At 41.0% G+C, this 21539-nt stretch overlaps 1 long non-coding RNA gene across 1 annotated transcript in view; it reads left to right on the forward strand.

Moving 5' to 3' along the window:
* LOC118083596 (uncharacterized) overlaps nucleotides 1-21539 on the forward strand; it is a 29689-nt gene that overhangs the window by 3292 nt on the left and 4858 nt on the right. Inside the window, exons 2-4 of the long non-coding RNA XR_004692404.3 lie at nucleotides 7546-7639; nucleotides 7994-8087; nucleotides 16846-16981. This is a non-coding gene — a long non-coding RNA (uncharacterized LOC118083596). The remainder of the gene's footprint in view (nucleotides 1-7545; nucleotides 7640-7993; nucleotides 8088-16845; nucleotides 16982-21539) is intronic.

A 21539-nucleotide genomic window follows, 5' to 3' on the forward strand; every position in this document is an offset into this window, starting at 1 on the left:
TCAAGCCGAAATGAATTTTTGCTTCTTTTCTAATTACTCGTAAAGCTTTGTTGTCAGCTGATACTCCTTTACATTTTATTGGTGAGACATGATGATACAATATTAATGCCAAGTGACAGAATGTTAGACTCTTGCAAAGGCGTAGTGGAAACTGACAGATGAACTGGGCATTTCCCGCTCGCCCCTTCTGTTTAGTTTAGAAATGTTGTCGTGTTTAGTCGTTTAGTCGTGTCCGACTCTTCGTGACCCCATGGACCATAGCACGCCAGGCACTCCTGTCTTGCATAGAAATATGTTGAGCTAAAAAAACAAGGGGTATAAATGAACTTGGGGACATTTACATCTGCTTCTAAACTGTGTGTGCAGATTTTTTTAAAAAAAAAGTTCAGACCAAAACCTCAGATTATTATTTTTTAAAGTCATAGTCTTATAGGGATCTTTGGATCCATATCTGAATGTTGTGGCTTGGGCAACCTGGCTTGGTTTCAATGGGAAACTAAAGAAACCTGAGAAATCTGTGCAAATCGTTTATTAAATTCCTGGTGGTGCTGTTGAAAGGACAAGGCTATAAATACTAACTCAGGGCAGCATTAAAGACCATCTATCATTTGGGGGTTAAACTATTAAACCACCTTCAAATATGCTGTAGGAGAAAATTAGCAGGCAGAGGCTTGCCTTTCTTGTGTTCCCTAAAACTTTTGTTCTTTCCACCCTCCCTAATCTTTTCCTGCCAGAAGACAGCTTGGTTTTGAAGCAAGCCACTTACTCTATCTGAGCCATAAGTGCACACTGTTATATAGACTTTTGCCTAGCACTGTCTTATTATTAAACCAGGTGCACACAAGCCTGCCAAATGAAAGACAATTGCAAACATCCTAATGGGGGAATGTAAGTAGAACCATTTGTGTAACCTTGACATGGATCCCTTATGCCTTAGCTTTGAAAGCTTCTGCATTGCAGGTATGCAATATGTACCGTAGGTATGCAGGCAACCGCAACACATTTGTACAATTTTCTGCTGCTTTCCACTATTCTCTGGACTCTGGAATGTTGCTCTGCCTATTATTCCAGGCTAAGTTGATTTTATCCCACATATATGTCAGTATTCCCCATATTATTTTAAGCATAGCTGGACACACAGAAAGACACAAATAAATGGGCATGTACATACATACAGTGGTACCTTGGTTTACGAACTTAATCCGTTCCGGAAGTCTGTTCTTAAACCAAAACCGTTCTTAAACCGAGGCTCGCTTTCCCTAATGAGGCCTCCTGCCGCCAGTGCCCTTCCACCGTTCAGCTTCCATTCGTAACCTGAGGTAAAGTTCGCAAACCGGATCACTACTTCCAGTTTTGTGGAGTTCATAAACTGAATAGTTCGTAAACAGGACTGTTTGTACACCGCAGTACCATTGGATGCATTTCTATGTTCTATCTAGATGTTATTACTGTGTTTAATTCTGTCTCTTTTGTTCCACCTAGCTATCTTTAACATAGGGGAAACTGAACTCACTCGGAGGAAGGGCGGGATAAAAAGTTTGTGTGGGGTTTTTTTTAAGAGTAATTTTCACTAACCATGAAATAAACTAGTTACAGGTATCTGACGAAGTGTGCATGCACACGAAAGCTCATACCAAAATAAAAACTTAGTTGGTCTTTAAGGTGCTACTGAAGGAGTTTTTTTATTTTGCATGAAATAAACTGTTGATATGGCATCCAACAGGTAATGGGTTCAGAAATTGTATTCAGGGACCGTTTTTGCTACCCCTCTGTGTGTGTGCTATATATTCCCTTCCACATATTTTTGGATCTACCATGTAAATCTATATGTCTTCCCTTTCATATTGCCATGCAAGTTGATGGAAATTGTACTCCAAAACTTCTGGAGGGCACCACACTGGTGTAGACTGCTGAAAAGTGTATAATTTTGACTGTGCTGTACACAGCCCAAGAAATCCCACCACACCTTTACTGGCTGCAAGTCTCAGCCCTTGCTCACAGTGTCAAAATGCCCAGCTGATATGCCTTTGTTATGCTCATGTGTCATGTCCACGGGTATATAGAACTTTACTGTGTATCAGCAAATTACACATATACAGGTGAAACTCGGAAAATTAGAATATCACCGAAAAGTGCATTTATTTCAATAATGCAACTTAAAAGGTGAAATCAATATATGAGATAGATGCGTGACATGCAAAGCAAGATATGTCAAGCCTTTATTTGTTGTAATTGTAAGTATTTGTCATTAGGCAGGTCAATTACAAATGGAATGTAATTAATGAAATGTAATAGCGATGTTTATTTTTGTTTATTTTTGTATTATTGTAACTATTTGTTTTATTACTGTGAAATTTCCAGAAGAAAGCATTTGTAAAAATTAAAATAAAAATAAAAAAATAAAAAAGTTGCATTACTGAAATAAATGCACTTTTCGGCGATATTCTAATTTTCCGAGTTTCACCTGTATCTTGATGTTTTTCCTAGCAATAGCTATGGATGGAAATTAGAATACCAAGTTTCCCTTGTGCCACAGGATCTCAAGGTGGCATAAACTTGTTTCCTCTACCCATTTGTTCCTCCCAACAACCATGAAAGGTAGGCTATACTGAGAGATAGCAATTGACTGAAGTGAAAACTTCATGGCTGAAGGCTGACCTCCCAGGTCCTGGTCTAACCATTATACCACAACACTGGTTCTCATTTTTCATTTTACTTGTTGCATCAAATATCTAAAACACTAGTTGAAGCACACACACACGCACACACACAAATGACCCAGTATTTTGGTTTACGTTACCCAGGCCTTAAAAATAGTACTTGCATTTTCTTCACCTATCACTTAATGAGTAACTAAAATGTTAAGTTTTCCTTGACTTTGCCTCATTCATCTAAATCTTCCAGCCGGTCATTTACAGTCTGCCAAAGGGCTGGCACCTCATATGTTGTCACTTAATAATGGCATACTACTCTAGGCTTTCTAGAAAGTACTAATCGGGCACCAAAACACATATAAACGAAACCAAGCAGAAGAGCTTGCTGGAGCTGACATCAAAATGCTCATGACAGGAGAAACGGGGGGGGGGGGCGAATGACAACTGAAACATCTTGCAGAAACCAGAAAGAAAATAGAATGAAGCACAGAGGAAAGAAAGTGGGCCAGGATGTTTGGAACATCAGATAAACAGTAACTGACAGGTCATTTTAAATCAAGAGAAAGGGGGAGGAGGTCTGGGGCACTAAAGTGGAAATAGGCAATTATCTTTCTGAGTGAACTAGAAGACGGTTCAAAGTGAGTCACTGCAAGTTGAAGGGAATGCAAACAACAGCATGGTGAGAAGGTGAAGAAACCTAAGGCTGCTCCCGAAGAGCTAGGAGTGAAACCATATTACTGAAGCAGAAATAAAAATGTGTTAGAAATATATGGACGGGTAGGGAAACAACAGCATTGGGGGTGCACAGAACAGCCAAGTGCATCCTGGAAGTTTTGTTTCACATTAGGTATTTTACATTCTAAACATATACTACTTTCACACCACACACATTTAAAGCTCTATGATACCACTTTAAATAGGCATGGATTCCCCCAAAAGATCCTGGGAGCAGTTTGTTAAGGGTGCTAAGACTCTTATTCCCCTCACAGAACCCTCACACCCTTGTAACAACTTTTCTGAAAGACTCCTATGAAATTCCTGAATGAGGCCCCTCTAAAATTACTAAGAGAAAAGCCATACACAAAATTAAAGTATTTATTTGTGGCACTCTTCTCTTTTCCCAAATAATTCAAGGTGGTGTACGTGGTTCTCTCTCTCATGTAAACACCATTTCATCCCTGCAATAACAATGTGAGATGGGTTAGCCTACTAAATAGTAACTGGCCAGTGGGCACTCAATGAGTTCTATAGCTAAGGAGGTGTTTTGTGAACCTAGTCCTTGTCTCATACTCTTAAGCACTAACCCAAACAAATACATGTTCATATGCAAAGATATGCAAACTCTGGTTTTTGTCTAACACTCTCACATGCATCATTATCCCTAGTTTAGCCAAAATGTGATTGTTATTATTTTGCTGTGGTTGATTCTTGTACTTCACTCAAGCCTAGCACCGATCTGTTTCATATGTTCTCAGTCAATGCCACGAATAGATACTGGTGACAAAGATTTAGCTTTGTTTGGACAGCTTTTGTGCAAGTGCAAACATTCAGAGCATGAAATCTAATGAGATTGGCAGGCCTTGCAAAATTAAAGGCAGATGGCAGGGCTTCAAACAATCACAGTGCAAATCCTTCGCCATGTACCATGATACATAAGACATGTCTCCACCTTCCGCTGCTGTCACTTCAATTGCAGGAAGTGGGAGGAGGGGACATGAGGTCGTTTGTGCCTTGTAACACAGGGATTCTGCAAAACAGGAATTAAGCAGGACGACCCCGTGCCAATTTTGTTGTGGGGGTGGGGGTTCAAGTAGTTCTTGACTGTAGCTCAAGATTTTCCATTGACGTGATCCTGCTACAGGGGCTAAAGTATGTTGAAACTAGGTCCTTCCGGACAGATGGCAACAATATGATTGCACCAGCCAGCTATCACATTTGGTTGCCATCTGGTTCCACCAGCTCGTGTATTCCCTCAAGCAGAAATAGATCAACCCAAAGCCATAGCCAATCCATCATGAAAAACACCTGTACATAAGTATGCTTGCACTGTTTAAATAAACTTAAAATCTGAAAAACATTTTAGGCTTAATTCAGGATTAGGCCCCACCAGACTTCCTAATGGGCCAGGGTTGTCATATTAACTGCATATTATGAACCTAAGTTGATGATGATGATGATATTATTATTATTATTATTATTATTATTATTATTATTATTACTACACACATGGGAAGGAGACATTCCCTTCCTACTTTCAAAGGCAGGGGTTTGTTTTTTTCAGTGGAACTCAGTTCCAACACCTCTCAGGTGAGCACCATTTCCATTTTAAGAAAACAAGGGAGGCATTCATGGTGAGTTCTGGCACCCCTTTTTCTATAAAAATAGCACTTGGTGGGAGGGCAAACTTTTCATGGGTGCTGACATAAATTTTCACAAGCACTATTGCACCATTTCACTGATACCACATAGTGAGCAGGTCCAGGTGTCTGAGGGCCATAATTTGCATTTAAAGATGGCCCTGGATTTCTGTGTGATCATGCTTACATTGTATTTTCTTCCCTATGTCCTCTTGAAAAAGGCCAGGTAGTTACTACCAGCAGATTGTCATAGAGCTCAGAAAGATCAGATATAATGGTATCCAAGGCTACCTAATATTTACACACAGCCATGTCTGTTGAGAAACATCATTTAGCAAGAGTGCATCTGCTTCAGCACTCATGATCTAGATAACATACATTCAGCGAAGGTCTCTTGTATAATAGGACTGATTATGTACACCCAGTGGACTTGCATTAAATGTGCTTTACAGCTCAGGAAATGCCATACCTTAGTCCATTATGAGCCTCTCAAAAATTAAATAAGGATTTTCCACCTTTCAAGGCATTTGAGACAATCTGATTATAAATCAAGCAACCTACTGTCATAAATAGGCCTTTATGGAAATATTTCAGTATGTACAGTGCATACTTTGTTATAACAAGCAATTTACACACTCAGAAAGGCTATTATACAAGGGATTAGGATGATAATTAAGTACCTGAGACTATTAAACCTCGTCCTTAACACAGTCTAAAGAGCAGGGCACTTTATGTGAAATGTATACCTAGAATATAATGGGGCCCATTGTTGGTAAGTGCCAAGAGATAGCAGTTTTAATTCACTGATATAATCTTACAGCAGCAAACTCTGTTATGAGAGAAGACGTGTTCATGAAATTAGAGGGATCTGAAGTATTAGTTTAATGAAATACACTAATTAAAATAAACCATCTTAGCAAGCGGAAGGCACTTTTATACCCTCAGCCTTAAAAGCAGAGAGTGTACTTTGCTTTAGGTAGAAAGAATTAAAGGGTGCAAGTTGGTACTCATTAGTGCATACCTTCCAACATTTCTCTGATGAAAATAGGGACGTCCCATTCCATAACGACAATTTTACATAATATCCCACCCATCTTACTGGGTTGCCCCAGCCACTCTGGGCAGCTTCCAACATATATAAAAACATAATTAAACATTTAAGAAAACCTTCCCTATACAGGATTGCCTTCAGGTGGCTCGGAAGTCGGATAACTCCATATCCTCCAACATTTCTCTAATGAAAACAGGGGTGTCATAAGGAAAAGTGGGACATTCTGGAATCAAATCAGAAACCGGGACGGCTTCTCTAAATCAGGGACATCCCTGGGAAATAGGGACACTTGGAGGGTCTGTCAGTGACTTTCTGAACAATATGTAGGCCTATTAAATTCAGAACTAAAGTTGCAGAAGCTTTCCACCAGGTTGGTGAAGAGACAGTATAATTGTAGCAGAGGCAACATTGCAAAGGTCTGTAGCAAACAAATATTTGGTTTAACAGAAAAACAAAGACATATACTGTCTAGAAGCAATGGCTCCTCTCCGTCTAGAAGCAAGTCTGCAAGTTAGTGACACAAATGGTGGTGCCATCAGGCCAGGACTTTGGGGTAGATGTCCAATACAATGAGCAGGAAGGCCCCCGATGCAGCAAAGCAGACTTAACACATCAAGGTACAATCTAAAGACGGGGGTATCCCAGAAGACCATTAAGTCCCAAGTCAAAGGGTTCTTTTGCATTACATAGCTGCAACCACTGACCTCAAATGAGAGACTAGACTACAGGCAGGAGTCAAATGAAGAAATAGCTTCAACCTCATCAGCCATGTGGATAGTGCCAGATGTGGTTAACATTGACATCAAAACATTCATCCAGTCAATTCAGTAGATGAGTATTGCAATGAAGATAGAGATATGTACATCTGTGTAGACAAAGTGCACAGAAAGCTACTTTCATTCATCAATCTCTCTTGTGGGATCAGGGCAATAGAGTTGGGGGGGGGGAAAGGAAGCCTTGATGTTTGGCTAATCTTGTTTAATGGGGCTCACTTCCTTACCATATTTAAATTTAAAGATAGGGGGCAGTTCGTGTCTCTCTTTGTCACCATGTCAAAGCAAAACTGCATTCTTTTATGATCTGGTGTATGTCTCCACTCTGTTCCCTTTTATCCTGAATATCATATGACATTAGGGTTGCCACCACTTAGTCATCATTCTTCTGGGCTGTTCATTTTCAGGAGCTGTGTGAATAACTCATTTTAAACTTGCTTTGTATATTTGTTTGCTTCATTTACCAAAATCCATGTACCATTTGATGGCAGTAAAACTTATAAGCAGTTTACAATAAACACAAAAATTGTCAATAAGAAACACTTAACAACAATTTAAAACTTTAAAAAAAAATAACAGTAAAACATATTAAAACCCATCAAGATATACATATAGTTCATGTAGATGTTGATGTTCTTTGATGAGGTTATAGTCTTTGGCTAGTACATCAAAAGTTTATGATGATGCTTTTCATTCTTTTTATTGTGCAGAATTTTGCACAAACAGATCTCAATCTACCTTCAGTTTTAGAAATATGTGCTTAACAAGGGAGAGGAAGGATTTGAGAGGAAGAATAAAGCCCCAGTAAGTACGTTTTAATGGGAACATTAATAGTGCATTGTTGATACCTTATCATGTCTGAACTGAAAACAGATATTGTGGTTTAGGATAGTAAGGGTCTGGAGCAGCTACGTAATCTGTTTTCCAATTCCACAATACGTAATTAACTGAAATAATTAAAATAATGCTACTATATATGCATAGTGACAATATGGCCGCAATAAGCCTCTTGACACCCTCAGTGTTTTTATCCATTCATATGGTGAGCAGCTGGACTGTCCATAAGTTGTCCAATGACAAAGTAGCAAGCAATGCTGACTCACCTGAGAGTACCAGTTCCCCTTGGTTTCGCTCACATAGCTCCAACTTGTCTCTCAGGTATACATCTTGTCTGTAACAACTGTCAGGAGTTGGCAAGCCAGAACAAGATCTGTTTGGAGGACCAGACACCACCCTCTATTGATAGTGAATGGTAAGTGTCCTGGCCTTCAGCTAAGGTGCTGTTGGATGTGGGGAAATAAAGTCCTCTGTATCCCAATGTATCAGGACAACCCCTTTCATTTAGTGGCAGCCTTCAGTTTTTCAATGTTCAAATGCTGCTTAAAAATAGCAGAGGTCATATCTGTTACTAATGTATGTCTGTGTGTTTTGTTCATGTATATGTGAGTTTTGTACAATAAGCTACATTGTTTGTTTCAATTAATTTGCACAAGGGTGTATAATGGCAGAGACCTCCACTACAATACCATGAATGGCAAAGACAGCTCCTGCTTGCATTTGATTCCTGCAGCTTGCAGAATCCCTGGGTGTATTGCATTAGGATTTTAACATAATACAAAAATGTGCTCTGGACCATTCATTTGCCTGAGGAAATAAAAATAGGGAAACAGAAAACTACCACAAGACTTGTAGAGTTTTCACAGAGCTCAAATCATATCACATACCAGTTTCTGCTAAATGTTCACATCAAGGCCTCAGCCACATATACAATCTATGGCTTTTTGTTCCACCCTCAAAAATACCAGATACCCACACCTGACATATGAACATAATTCTAGTTTTTGAGATCCAAGATATACTGGGGGATGGAAGGGGGAGAAGTCTATGCCAAAGAAGTGTGGGTTTGATGCAACTCCAAAGGGTTTGCACCAAATATTGAGAAGGAAAGCAAGCTAATTTTTACAGAGATTTTCAGCTCTGTGGAAGCAAGAGGAAGCCTGTTGTTGAACAAAGCCCAGAATACAGCTGCAGGAGGATCATTTTTATGGGATGACAAACAAAGGAAAGTTTTTTTGCCTCTTGTCCTTGGGGACGTCTGCTTTTAGTATGCATTTCCAGAGCAATACTGTTACTGTTCCAAAAATGAATTGCAAAACGGCATTTCTAGTCTTGTGGAAGATTTGAAGATGTTTTGAAAGCATTGGCCTTTTTTTTTTAAAAAAACTGCTTTTATGAGGAAGACCACAATTTTGCATTTTGTGCGCATGTGCGCATGTGAGTGCATGTGCTGTAATTTAAAGGAAGTCTCACTTTCAGAGAAAAACCACGAGTGGTGTGAATAATATGGTTATGGCTTCCTCCCGTTTGGCAGGGCAATAGGAGTTCAGCAGAAGCCAGCCGCTGTGGTTTGACTCTCTCCCTGATAATGACAGACCTTCCCTCCACCTCAGGAAAACGCAACACTCTAAAAACAAGGAGGAAGAAAAGGAGAGCCATTTCCTTGCCAACACCGGTAGCCGGGAGGCCTGGAACGATGCCATAAGATACCCTGCTATTTATTGCCCATTTCCACACCATAGGAAGCAAGGGAAATGCTTGCCAAAAATAAGAAAAGAAACCCTCCCTGATTCCTGTTTGACTTAACATTCGACAGGACAAAGTCAAGGATAATTCTAGCTCTCTCTGTTTGGAAGTTTCATGCTTTCCTTTCCTTTGCTCCTTAGAAGCAAATGGGATTTTAGGGTATCAGTGCTTTCAAATGAGAAGGTAATCGGTTCGTATTTGGATTTTACTTGCATTCCTTTTTTATTTTGCTCACATTGTTCTCTTGCAAAAATATGTAAAGCACTACATCAATATTAACTATTAACTATGATCTCAATTACTTCTGCATACAACTCCATGCAGTTGCACAGCTTCTGTTACTATATACGTAGATTCTCCCAGGTTCCTACAAGAAACCACTTGCACTGTTCATTGTACATGGCTGATGGCCAACTACAACAAATTTGGATGGAATCTGCCACAATAAAAGGTCTATTTAATGAACACAATTTTATCCCCTCTTTCTGCAGTTCCACCCTGGATAAGTTAGAGCAGGGGTCCCCAAACTTTTTGACTCTGGAAGCGCATTGGGAAATCTAAGAAACGGTAATGAGCACCACAAAACACCCATTTCACAGAAGAAAAACTGGCAATGCTCACAAGCCCACCCCACACCAAACAACAGGCAAAATAACTACACACACACAAAAACAAAAACAAATAAAGCACGCACAAAATATCAGGAAACCCCAACACTACCACCAAGCACTATCATGAGGTGGATTATAGTCTCTCTAATAGCCATATTCTGATTGCATCCTGACACATTACATTCTGACACTATCACTTAGTAGTAGCTTCATTTGGCTTTTAGGTAAGGTCAAAGGTAAAGGACCCCTGGAGGGTTAAGTCCAGTCAAAGGCAACTATGGGGTTGTGGCGTATATCTTGCTTTCAGGCAGAGGGAGCCGAAGTTTGTCCACAGACAGCTCTCTGGGTCATGTGGCCAGCATGACTAAACCGCTTCTGGCGCAACGGTACACCGTGGTGGAAACCAGAGCACATGGAAATGCCGTTTACCTTCCTACTGCAGTGGTACCTATTTATCTACTTGCACTGGCATGCTTTCGAACTGCTAGGTTGGCAGGAGCTGGGACCGAACAACGGGAGCTCACCCCATCACGGGGATTTGAATTGCTGACCTTCTGATTGGCAAGCCCAAGAGGCTCAGTGGCATAGTGTGGGTTGCCAGTGCCTGGGGCCACGCAAAAGGAGTGGGAGGGAGGGAGGGAGGAAAATGGATGGAGTATGCATGAGTACTCAATGCCTAACAGCACCCGTGTCACCCAGGAAATCACAGCTGCAGAGATAAGAAAAGTTGTTCCATTGTCTGGAGAGGTCGCTTCCAGAACTCAGTGACGGAAATGCACAGCTGTATTGAGGCACTACTGGGTGCTGAAATTTTGCACCCCTAATAATTTTGTGCCTCAGCAACCACCCCTGTAGCCCACCTCCCATGCTATGGCACTGCCAAATGTTGAGAATGGAGATTGAGTGGCTATATTAAGCATACACAGAAGAGTTACAGGTAGGTAGCCGTGTTGGTCTGGCATAGTCAAAATAAAATAAAAAGAATTTCCCCTCCTTCCAGTAGCAACTTAGAGACCAACTAAGTTTGTCATTGGTATGAGCTTCCATGTGTATCTGAAGAAGTGTGCATGCACACAAATGCTCATACCAATGACAAACTTAGTTGGTCTCTAAGGTGCTACTGGAAGGGGGGGTATTTTGTTTCGAATACACAGAAGAGGTTATTCCTTCATACATCCACCTACTCACCACCACTGGCTCATGCACACTGCAGTATTCAACTCATTTGTGGCGCTTCCAGTCAATCTGCTTTGTGTAAGCTGGTGATGATGTGGAATTCATGGGAAAGGAATTGTGACCTGGCTAGATGCTTGGGCACATAACCACTGTACCATACACCAACAGAAATAGAAATACTTTATTGTCACTGTACCACTTGTTTACAGTGAGATTAAACAAGATACCCCTTCCCCCAATCTCTCAGTCCTTGTTACACTCTGTGTGCTGTCGTACGACCACCAACCTTGAACGTCATCTGCAATGTTGCTGTCTTCCATTCAGCAGCCTCACGGCCCATGGGTAGAAACTGTTCTTTAACCTGTATCTTTGTGTGAACAGTTGCATTCTTTTTATTTGGAAGCTTGAGTGGAAACAATGCAAAGGAGCTATCCAGCTCCCTTACTTGCCTTCTACAAAGTCTAATTTCCTCTATAAACTAGCTAGATTATTCCCAGACGTGTGTGTGTGTGTGTGTGTGTGTGTGTGTGTTACGGTAAGGAATGACACTAATCAATCAAGCTGACGATTCTTCCTTGCCTGACTATGCAGAAGAAAATGCCATTTATTCACCATAATTCAGGAAGATAAAAGACTGATATGCTTATTTGAAAGCCATGTATGGGATCTTGAGCTCCTTGGAGGGAAGGTGGGATATAAATCAAATAAATAAGCATACCTTGAAAGAAGCTCCTCATCCTTTCTTCTGTCTTTCTCTGGTGCATGGCTGGCCCTGTGCAGGAAGATGTACAACTGCCTAGAAAAAGACCCAAAAGAGATGGAGATTGCATTGGGGCTGGGGAAAGCCATGGCTATAGGATCATTTATTTATTTTTGTCCTTGAGCTGTAAGAAGTGCTTTATATTCCCATGGAGTGCTGTTAGAAAATTCCCTGGACCGGGGGAAACAGAAAACCATTGTGAACACATGTACCTTCTCTTTGAAATTGCTAGGGTTGCAAGCTGGTCTGGTTCTCCAGATGGATATAGCACTGTGCATTTTTACAATGTTTGAACTTGCCCCGCTTAGAATTCAATTTCCTCTTCTGATAGGCACACAGGTAAATATTGCCAATGGCTCTAATGTATATTTGTCCGTCTTGAACACCCCACGGAAATATTGTTGCTGTGTGCAATTGACACAAAGAACTGTATATATAATGTATAACAATCACCTGGCATCCTCTATCAAACTTTTTAGGAGCCATCAAATTTGATTTCCCCTCCGCACAGTAAAACAGCAAGAGGAAACTTTAATAGAATGCATTATGCAACAGGTTCTATAAAAACAGCAGACCCGGACCGGCACTGCAGCACTTCCTTCCGGAGACCCAATAACTTGTGCTGAAAGGATACTTGCTGGCTACCATGGCAACTGCAAGAGATGACACTAAGGGAAAAACAGCAACAAAAGGATCTCTTTTTTTGTCCTCAGGAAAACAAGGTCTGGCTTCAGACTTGTGATACAGTGTGAATGCAGAGAAAGAGAGAGAAAACCAGTTAGCAATTCCACTCAGGTTCCAGTGACATTGCAAAGCTTCAATGTGTGCTGTGCAGTTTTGCTCTTTAGCTTTGTGCAGGGGGGGGGAGGGGGACATTTAGCAAATGTGTTTTTGAAACTGATGTGAGTTTCAGTGCCTGTCTGCATGCAAAATCTCCTTCCAATCCCGCTTTCCCACAAAACATTTTTACTTCCTTTGTCACTTTTAACTGTAAAAGGCTCCTTTGTCTTTCTGAGTCTGTCATGCTCTGCATTTCATTGCCCAGGAGACAGCTGTTTTCAAGGCCTTTCTAAAGTGGGGGAGGAGGTAGTAAACAACTCCAAAGCTTAGACAGGGGCACACAAACATTACCAGGCTGATCATCCTCATCCGCCACAGAGGGAAACAGCCAGAGCCTCCTCAATACACTTTAGGGAAACCAAAGATTTACAAGAATCACAGAACTTGAAGCAGGGAAGAGCCAAAGGACAACAGAATAAACTCTCATTGATTTTAGAAGCAGGGTTGGCCATATATTGACATTCTCTCTTTTTTTTGTAGAGTCATTAATACTCTTTGGCTCATTATTCTCCAATATTGGCTGCTTCTTATGATCAAGAATAAGAAAATTAGATATACAGCTTTTAAAACAACAACATCTAGCTATCTAAAATTGCAATCTGTCAGGATCAGACAGCTCCCCAGATTATTTCCTTCTTTTTCTGGGCACAAGAGAAATAGACATGATGCTTTTGAATCATAGAATTGTAGAGTTGGAAAGGACCACGAGGGTCATCTAGTCCAATGCCTTGCAATGCAGGAATCATTTGCCCAACGTGGGGCTCAAACTCACAACCCTGAGATTAAGAGGCACATTCTCATTGTCATGAATGGCTCCGTGTCAAAATATTTCACCTGGAAAACAATCTGCTTCCTTTACCATATCCATTGCATCACTACAGGTTATCAGTGCTGACATGGAAACTTTCATATTGGAGAAAATTAAGTATTGGCATTTCTTATGGTTCCATGCTTTATATGAATGGCCTTTGCAAACAAAATATATTGTTTTTATGACATTTGCTGGTGATACAAAGCTGAGGTACCATATCTTCAATATATATGAAGACCTGGAAGTTTTTAACACATTAACTGGATGACATTATGGACTAATGGAACCGGGGTGCAATGTAGTACTGTTGTCAATTTAAGAACTAGCAATGAGAACTGTTGATATGGAAAGGATCAACAACTGAACCACAGAAGATGAAAGAGTCCTGGAAGTCTCTGGAATACTTTAGATGTTCAAAAGATGGAACAAGAAGAGAATCACATGTGACGTCCACTTCCCAGATATCCAGTTTTATCTTAGGGAAAGGTGCATTTTACCCATTGAGATACATATGTTCTCTTCTTGCATTGGAATAATGCATATGGCTCTAATGCAACTATGGGTGGTGGTGACTATGCTCTGCCTTCACAGTTGGATGCAATGATGCTTCTGAACACCAGTTCCTAGAAGCTTCAGGAGGAGAGAATTGTCTTGTGCTCAGGTTCTGCCTGCAAGTTTCCCACAAGGATCTGTTTAGCTACTGTGAGAACAGGATGCTGGATTAGAAGGGCTGCTGGCCTGATTCAGCAGGCTTTCTTATGTTCTTAGCATTCTAGTAAGAAGAAATGTCCAATCACTAGGGAAGTCACCAGCTTCAAGATCCTCCCCCAAAACATTTGGGAGGACAGACAACTTTATTCAGAGAGCCTCCACATAACAGTTTTATGAAGGGGCCAAGCGGACATGATGCCAAATGTTCAATTCATAATTGCTTGGTTTTTTTTATTAAAAAAACAACAACCTGGTTTGGAACTGTGACAGGAGGAACTTACCGTATTTTTCGCTCCATAAGACACAATTTTTTCCTCCTAAAAAATAAGAGGAAATGTCTGTGCATCTTATAGAGCAAACGCGTGGGCCCTGGAGCCGACTTGCCCAGGGGCAAAAGGCAGATCGTGCTTTTTTTTTTTTTAGAAAGAGCTAAAGGCTAACAAGAACTAAAGAGAGTGTTGAAAGGAACCCGCTCAGCAGCTGATTGCAAGAGATGGGGAGGGAGATAACGGAGCTAGCTCCCTTCCCGCCCTGCCCGGCCCCTTGCCTAGGCCTCAATTGTTGTCTGCAGAGGGAGACACGTGACTGTCTGATTAGATTATCTGTCTGGAAACTGTAGAAATGGGTCCCTTTCCTTTCCTAGAGAAGCTGCAGAACTGTGAGTTGAACCCCATAAAAACAGGATTTTCCCCTTTGCAAGGAAACTCAACTTTGAGCTGATCCTAAAAAAAATGTAGCTTTTCCCCTTTGCAAAAAAGATGCACAATTGTGAGCTGACCCCACCCCCAAAAAATGGGGCTTTTCCCATTTGCAAAAAAAGCTGCACAAAAGCTGATCCTAAAAAAAATATATGGAGCTTTCCCCCTTTGCAAAAGAAGCTTCCTCAAATATTTAATGGGGGGGGCGGCAAAGGCACCTAGGCCTCTAGGAGATGGCTGCTATGCCTAGGACAATTCAAGAAAGCAAAATATTTTTTTCCTTGCTTTCCTCCTCTAAAAAACTAGGTGCGTCCTATGGTCAGGTGCATCCTATGGAGCGAAAAATACGGTGATGTTTCCCCACCGCCACAGTCCTAATCCACATCAAAGTGCCCCCATAGCTACTATTTGCATCCTGAAAACAGCTCCCATTGGCACCATTGCTTCCTTTCCTTTGATATTCTCATTTTTAAGTTTTTTATGAAGAGGATTCTTAGAAGGATATCTTTTAATCGTTTTATGTGTTTCCACTATTAATGTATGTTGAGTGAATCTCTGGGTGCATTCAGATAGCACTTGATTCCATTTCCCCAACATTTCCTTACTTGATGCTTGCTGTGTTTTATGTGATCTTTTATCAGGCATAAAAGTCACTTCTGGTCATGGCCCGTGGTCCAGTCTTTTTGGATGAACATTCAAATTTCTGAACATCTCAGAAATTGGCACCATTGTCAGAACTGTGATTCAACCCAGTTCTGCCCCATGCCTTTTAACTGGTTTAAAGGGAATAATCAATCTATTTTTCTGAAACCTCTTTTAACGTTCTTGCTGCCTGATTGGTGGCTGATCAAGGAGGGAAGGATACTTTGAATATCACCCCTGGCGATAGGTTTTAGAAAGTTCTTCACAGAGCCCTTCCGAAAAACTCACTCCATATCTCAAAGTTCTTTGAGGAGATGCAGAGCTGGAAGACGTTCACCCTGTTTGGTAGACTTTTTATCATTTATTTGAATAAACAGCTTGAAAGGAACTTTCCTAGGTATGATTTTCCTGGAAACATTTGTGACCCTGAACCCCTTCTTTATATTTCAAAGTCTTGGTACCTTCAATCTTTCTTTAAGGCAGTGTTTCTCAACCTTTTTTGGACCAAGGCACACTTGTTCCATGAAAAAAATCACGAGGCACACCACCATTAAAAAAGTTAAAAAAGTTAACTCTGTGCCGCCCTATATTGACTATATAATTATGACTGTAAGAAACACTTGCCAATTGCTGTGTTGGTTGCAATCTCCTGTAATAAGGCTTCACAAGCCGCTGATTTCTCTGCCAGCACAATCCTTTGCTCAGCAAGTTTCAGGTTGAGCTCATCCAGCCAGCTTCTTTAAGTTTGTCTAAAACCACCCTCCCGTGGTAGTGGCTGTTGAGAGCTGCGCTCGCCCTGCGTCGTGACCCGGCCAGCTTCCTTTCCAGTGGGTCAATGCCATTTATTGGTGGCCACCAGGCACGTGACAATGCAAATCGCCCTTCTCGTCGCCGCACGTCGCGGCACACCAGCCAGCGTCTCGCGGCACACTAGTGTGCCGCGGAACAGCGGTTGAAAAACGCTGCTTTAAGGGACCCTTTATTCTGTTGTAACTGCCTTATGTTGTAACTTTAACCTGTACCAGTGAATTAATTCATGGTTGGTTGGTTTTGTTGTTGTTATACTATAAACATTAATAAAATATAATTTGAAGAGCACAGCTGCTCAGCTGGGGAAATAGTATTTTCCAAGGAACTGTTAATTTCATTTCATTCTTTTAAAACATTTCTCTTTCTAGGTCAGGAAATTGCAAAACCAAACATTGCCTCCATTCTGGAAGATGCCTCCTGATATGTCCTTCCCCCTCACCCACCATCGAAAGAGCTGCAACTCTGAAACAGTATTGTAAAATTGCACTTTAATTAAAAGGAAAGGTAAAATCTCTTAGAAGTTCGTCATAGTTTGTTTTGGGATTAGATGCTCACTATCAAGTTGTGGCACATACTAAACCCTACTAACGCAGAGTTGGGGAAAATTTATAAAACAAAGGATTTGAGAACTCTCTCTTCCTTTGAAAGAAAAAACCTTCCAAGCTTCAAAACTCTTCCTGAGGCCTCTGCATTTGACATGTAGCAATAGATCGCTTGCTCTGAATCCTGTATGTCTGAGCCAATGTCATAAATATAGTATATGCTTCCTCCTTGCAAGTGAAAGAATGAAATCTAATCCATTGCAAATGACTTCACGGGGATATGAGCAGAAGTGTCATTTCAAACAAAAAGTCAGGCCTGTTGCATATTGCATTGGTTCTGAGCACACTGCAGTTTGTCTTTTACCTGCTCATAGCTTTTTCATGCACAGCATTGGTGCAGGGCCAAACGTTTTAGCCAGTTGTCTGGTATCTATCCAGAATAGCTTCACTGAAAGCTAATCAATTAACAGTGGTTTAAGAGGCAGCACAATCTTGCCCATAGACTGCTGATCATTTCAACTCCCAGAACAAATTTGTAAAGGATAGGAAACACATTAGCAGTGCAAAGTAAATAACTAGGGTACAATTCCAGCACAAATAATTACGTTGCCTTCTTACAGCATGTGCACAGCTTGAAGTGGATGCAGTATTTTCTTTATATGTCCATTAAGAGCAAAAAGTTGCTGTGACTGCATTTCAGTTGGCGATGAAGTCATTCCTGTGCAAGGTCTACCTGTTGTGAGGGCAGTTTGGGAAGCCAAGAGTTCCCATGTTGAGAGGAGGAAATCCTTTGACCATTCAAAGATGTTGGCTTACCAACATCTTTTGAGTAACATCCACTTTTGCTGCAATTTAGGGTCCTCGCTTTCTCATGAGGGAAACAATTTGCAAGTACTGTACAGTATTTTACACTCTCATTCATCCTTACAGTGGCATTATGAAATTAGACATTACTCATATCAAAGAACTACAGAGGTCTTTGATAGGAAGGCTGAAACAGATTCTGTGTGCCTCAAGTGCAACTGATCTCCACATGGCTGGATTTAGCGGTAGGTTTGGGGCTGGGCTCAAGGTGTGGCTGTCACAAGCAATGTACCAAATCAGGAGTGGCTAACCTATGGCCCTCCAGATGTTGTAGGACAACAACTCCCATCACTCCTGACCATTGGCCATGCTAGCTAGGGCTGACGGCAGTTGGAGTTCAGTGACACAGGATTGACACCTCTGTACTGAACTATCCACTCAATTGCTGAAATAGTAGAATTGCAAAGGTGGAAGGGATCCTGAGGGTCATTGAGTCCAGCCCCCTGCAACACAGGGATCTTTTCCCAATGTGGGGCTCAATCTCATGACCCTGAGTTTAAGAGTCCCATGCTGTACCAACTTGCCAGATAGGCAACATTAACCTTTGTGGCATGTGCTGTTTTAATGTTCGTCTTCTTTCTTTTTTGCAGGAAAAAATACAATGGGTTGTAGTCAACTAAATTTTACTCAGGGTATAACTATTGAAATTCATGGACCTAAGTTAGTTATGCCCATGAATCTCAAAGGGGCTTCTCTGAGTAAAAGTAAAACACAGGGCTTTTCTGTTGCAGTACTGGCACCTCTTTTTTCTTTTTGCTGCCCATGGTATCAATGTTAGAATGGATATTAAATACCATAAAACTGGCAGATGCAACCCATTTGGTTCATGGATGAGTAAAGAAGTTTAAGCCAAATGATATGATGAGGAGCATGAAGGTGCCATCATCATTCACAAGGACAGTTCCCTGCCCTGAGGAGCTTACAATAGAAAAACCCGGTCAAAACAACAGAGGGAGGGGGAGCAGGGCTAAACAAGAATTGAATTAGTTACAGTTGTCCACACTTAGGCTTTGTTACATGCTGAGTTACAGTATGGCATGAGAACTAGGGTTTGTGCCAAAGGATGAATGAAAAAGTAGGTTTTATGGGGGGTTTCTGATTTGAATCCACTGGACCACACCAGCTGCCTATGATTTATTACTATATTGAAACTCACTTAACAACTTGCTAAAATACAAAAACAGAATAAAACTATTAAGGATAGCTGGGCAGGCAAGAGTTAGTTGACCCAACATCTTCCTCCATCACAGCCCACTGCAATATATTCTACATATATCCAACATGACATTCGGTCAGGCCCAGTAGTTCTGCTTCTAAAAACTGACCACTACTCCTTCATAGTCTCACTTTGTATTTTTATCAGCCCCTTAGATTTCTGCTCACCACACATCTTTAGAGCCCCATGGGAACGTACTGTTCCAAAGTATACTTAACTGAAATCAATGGACATAAACCAGCATAGAAGTCACTAGATATTGAAATCAGCCTCCGCTCATTCTGTATTTTAAAATAAAAAGATGTGAGACGAGCAGTATTTTGATGAGTCAGCCATATAATTAAGAGATTTTGAGGCGGACTTAATAGATCCTGCTACTAATTGCAATAACTCAGCTCAATACCATTGGGTAGTTGAGTTTTACAAAATACTGCTAGTCCAGCAAACTGTTTTGCTGACTACACTGCAGGCTTCATTAACTGAACTGCAAAGCCTTTGACAAGAAACATGTACTCTGCTAATCACGCAGTATAGCCTCGTTCCCTGACCTATAAAAGGAAATTGTTGCTTTTGTGAATATGTGGCGTGTGTGTGTGCACACACACATATAATTCACACTGTCAAGATACTGTACAAAATAAGCCTTCATAAATTTAAAAGTCAATGCATAAGACCTACAATGCAGTCTTTTAGTTCCCTTCAGTACTTGACATGCAAAGTTCCATTTTCTAGATGCAAAAACTGAAGGGAACTAAAATCAGTGCAAAAGAAGAAGAATGCACAGCAACTTTAAGCAAGTTTATGCAGACATAAATTCCACCATGCTCAGATGGTTACAGCTAGAATCCTATACCCACCCACTTATCCTTACTTCAGATTGCACTGTCATTTTTTTCAGACTTTGGTTGCAAGATACTGTGTATACTACCATACAGGCAACCTCATTTGGCCCCCGGTCCTGAAGTTCCCCTACTCCTGACACAGGACATGGGGCTGAGAAGAAGGAAATGGAAGCCTAAACCCAAAGATCCTCAGCCAATGGTTCTTTAGTAGCACCCAGTTATTTTTATCTATTTGTTGGTTTCATTTTTATCCCAACCTTTATCACTAAAAAATGATCCCAGAGTGGTTACATACATAAAATATAATAAAGTGATAACAAACTTATTTATTTATATCCTGCCTTTCCTCCAGGGAACTTAAGGTGGCATACATGGTTTTCCCTCTCAATTCCTCCCCATTTTATCCTCACAGCAACCCTGTGAGGTAAATTAGGCAAAGAGACAGTGACTGGCCCATAGTCACTTCATAGCTATGAGCTTCATAGCTGAGTGGGAATTTGTACCCCTGTCTCCTAGGTCCTAGTCCAGCACTCTAACCACTACACCAGGCATCCCCAAACTTCGGTCCTCCAGATGTTTTGGACTACAATTCCCATCATCCCTGACCACTGGTCCTCTTAGCTAGGGATCATGGGAGTTGTAGGCCAAAACATCTGGAGGGCCGCAGTTTGGGGATGCCTGCACTACAGTATACTGTCTCTCAAACAAGTAGAATATTAAGCAGTCTAAAATTCATAAATATCACAGCCTCACTATCTCCATACAAATATGAGTGGCCTATCTGATTTTATCACAATTGCAAGTCTCTTGGGAAATAATATGCATATGCATCTGACAGCCCCTCCAGACGACCAGCAATACAAACGTTGCCAATTTACTCTAATTGAAGCTATGCTGTGTCATATGTGCTTAAATGGTCGATCTGTCTTGAGGTAATTATACCTCTGTGTAGCCTTCTGTCAGAATTAAACTCAGATGGAACGCTCAGGGAACAGTCCACATTTGTTAACAATTAGACACAATCACATCTCCCCCCCCCTTATTCAGATAGAGCAAAAGATGGTTGGGTAGAGATGCTGATGAATTTGTAGAAGAAATCAGATGGCACAACCACAACCACTCATCAATATGACTTTTTTCTATTTAGTGGTGCAGCGGCGTAATTTTAGACCCTAGACTTAATGAGCCTAGGACGGCCCCCATTTAGACAGCCATGTGTATTGCTTCAGTTGCGAAGCCCACAACATTTCTCTTCTCCATCCCCCACTGACAATCCATGTTTTACAACTGCTTCTACATTCCTGAGACGTCAAGCTTACAGGTCAACCTTCTACTTCTTTTTTACTTTTTACTACAACTCCAAGACTTACCGACTGGAAACAGGTACAAAAGCCAAACACTTAAATAAAAGAATCCTGTGTTTTCCAGAAACTAGTTTTCTGAACCCAGGAATTTGTCCTGACTATTTACAGGACTGAGAGGTTTATTGGGTTTTCTGCTTCGGGAACTCAAGCGGTAACAAACTTGATGGACTTTTATTTCATATCCATTCTTGAGAATCACTAATTCCATTCAAAAGACCCACCTTATTAAATGAA

Source organism: Zootoca vivipara, chromosome Z1, assembly GCF_965207765.1.
Source record: "Zootoca vivipara chromosome Z1, rZooViv2.hap1.1, whole genome shotgun sequence".
Taxonomy (NCBI): Eukaryota; Metazoa; Chordata; class Lepidosauria; order Squamata; family Lacertidae; genus Zootoca; species Zootoca vivipara.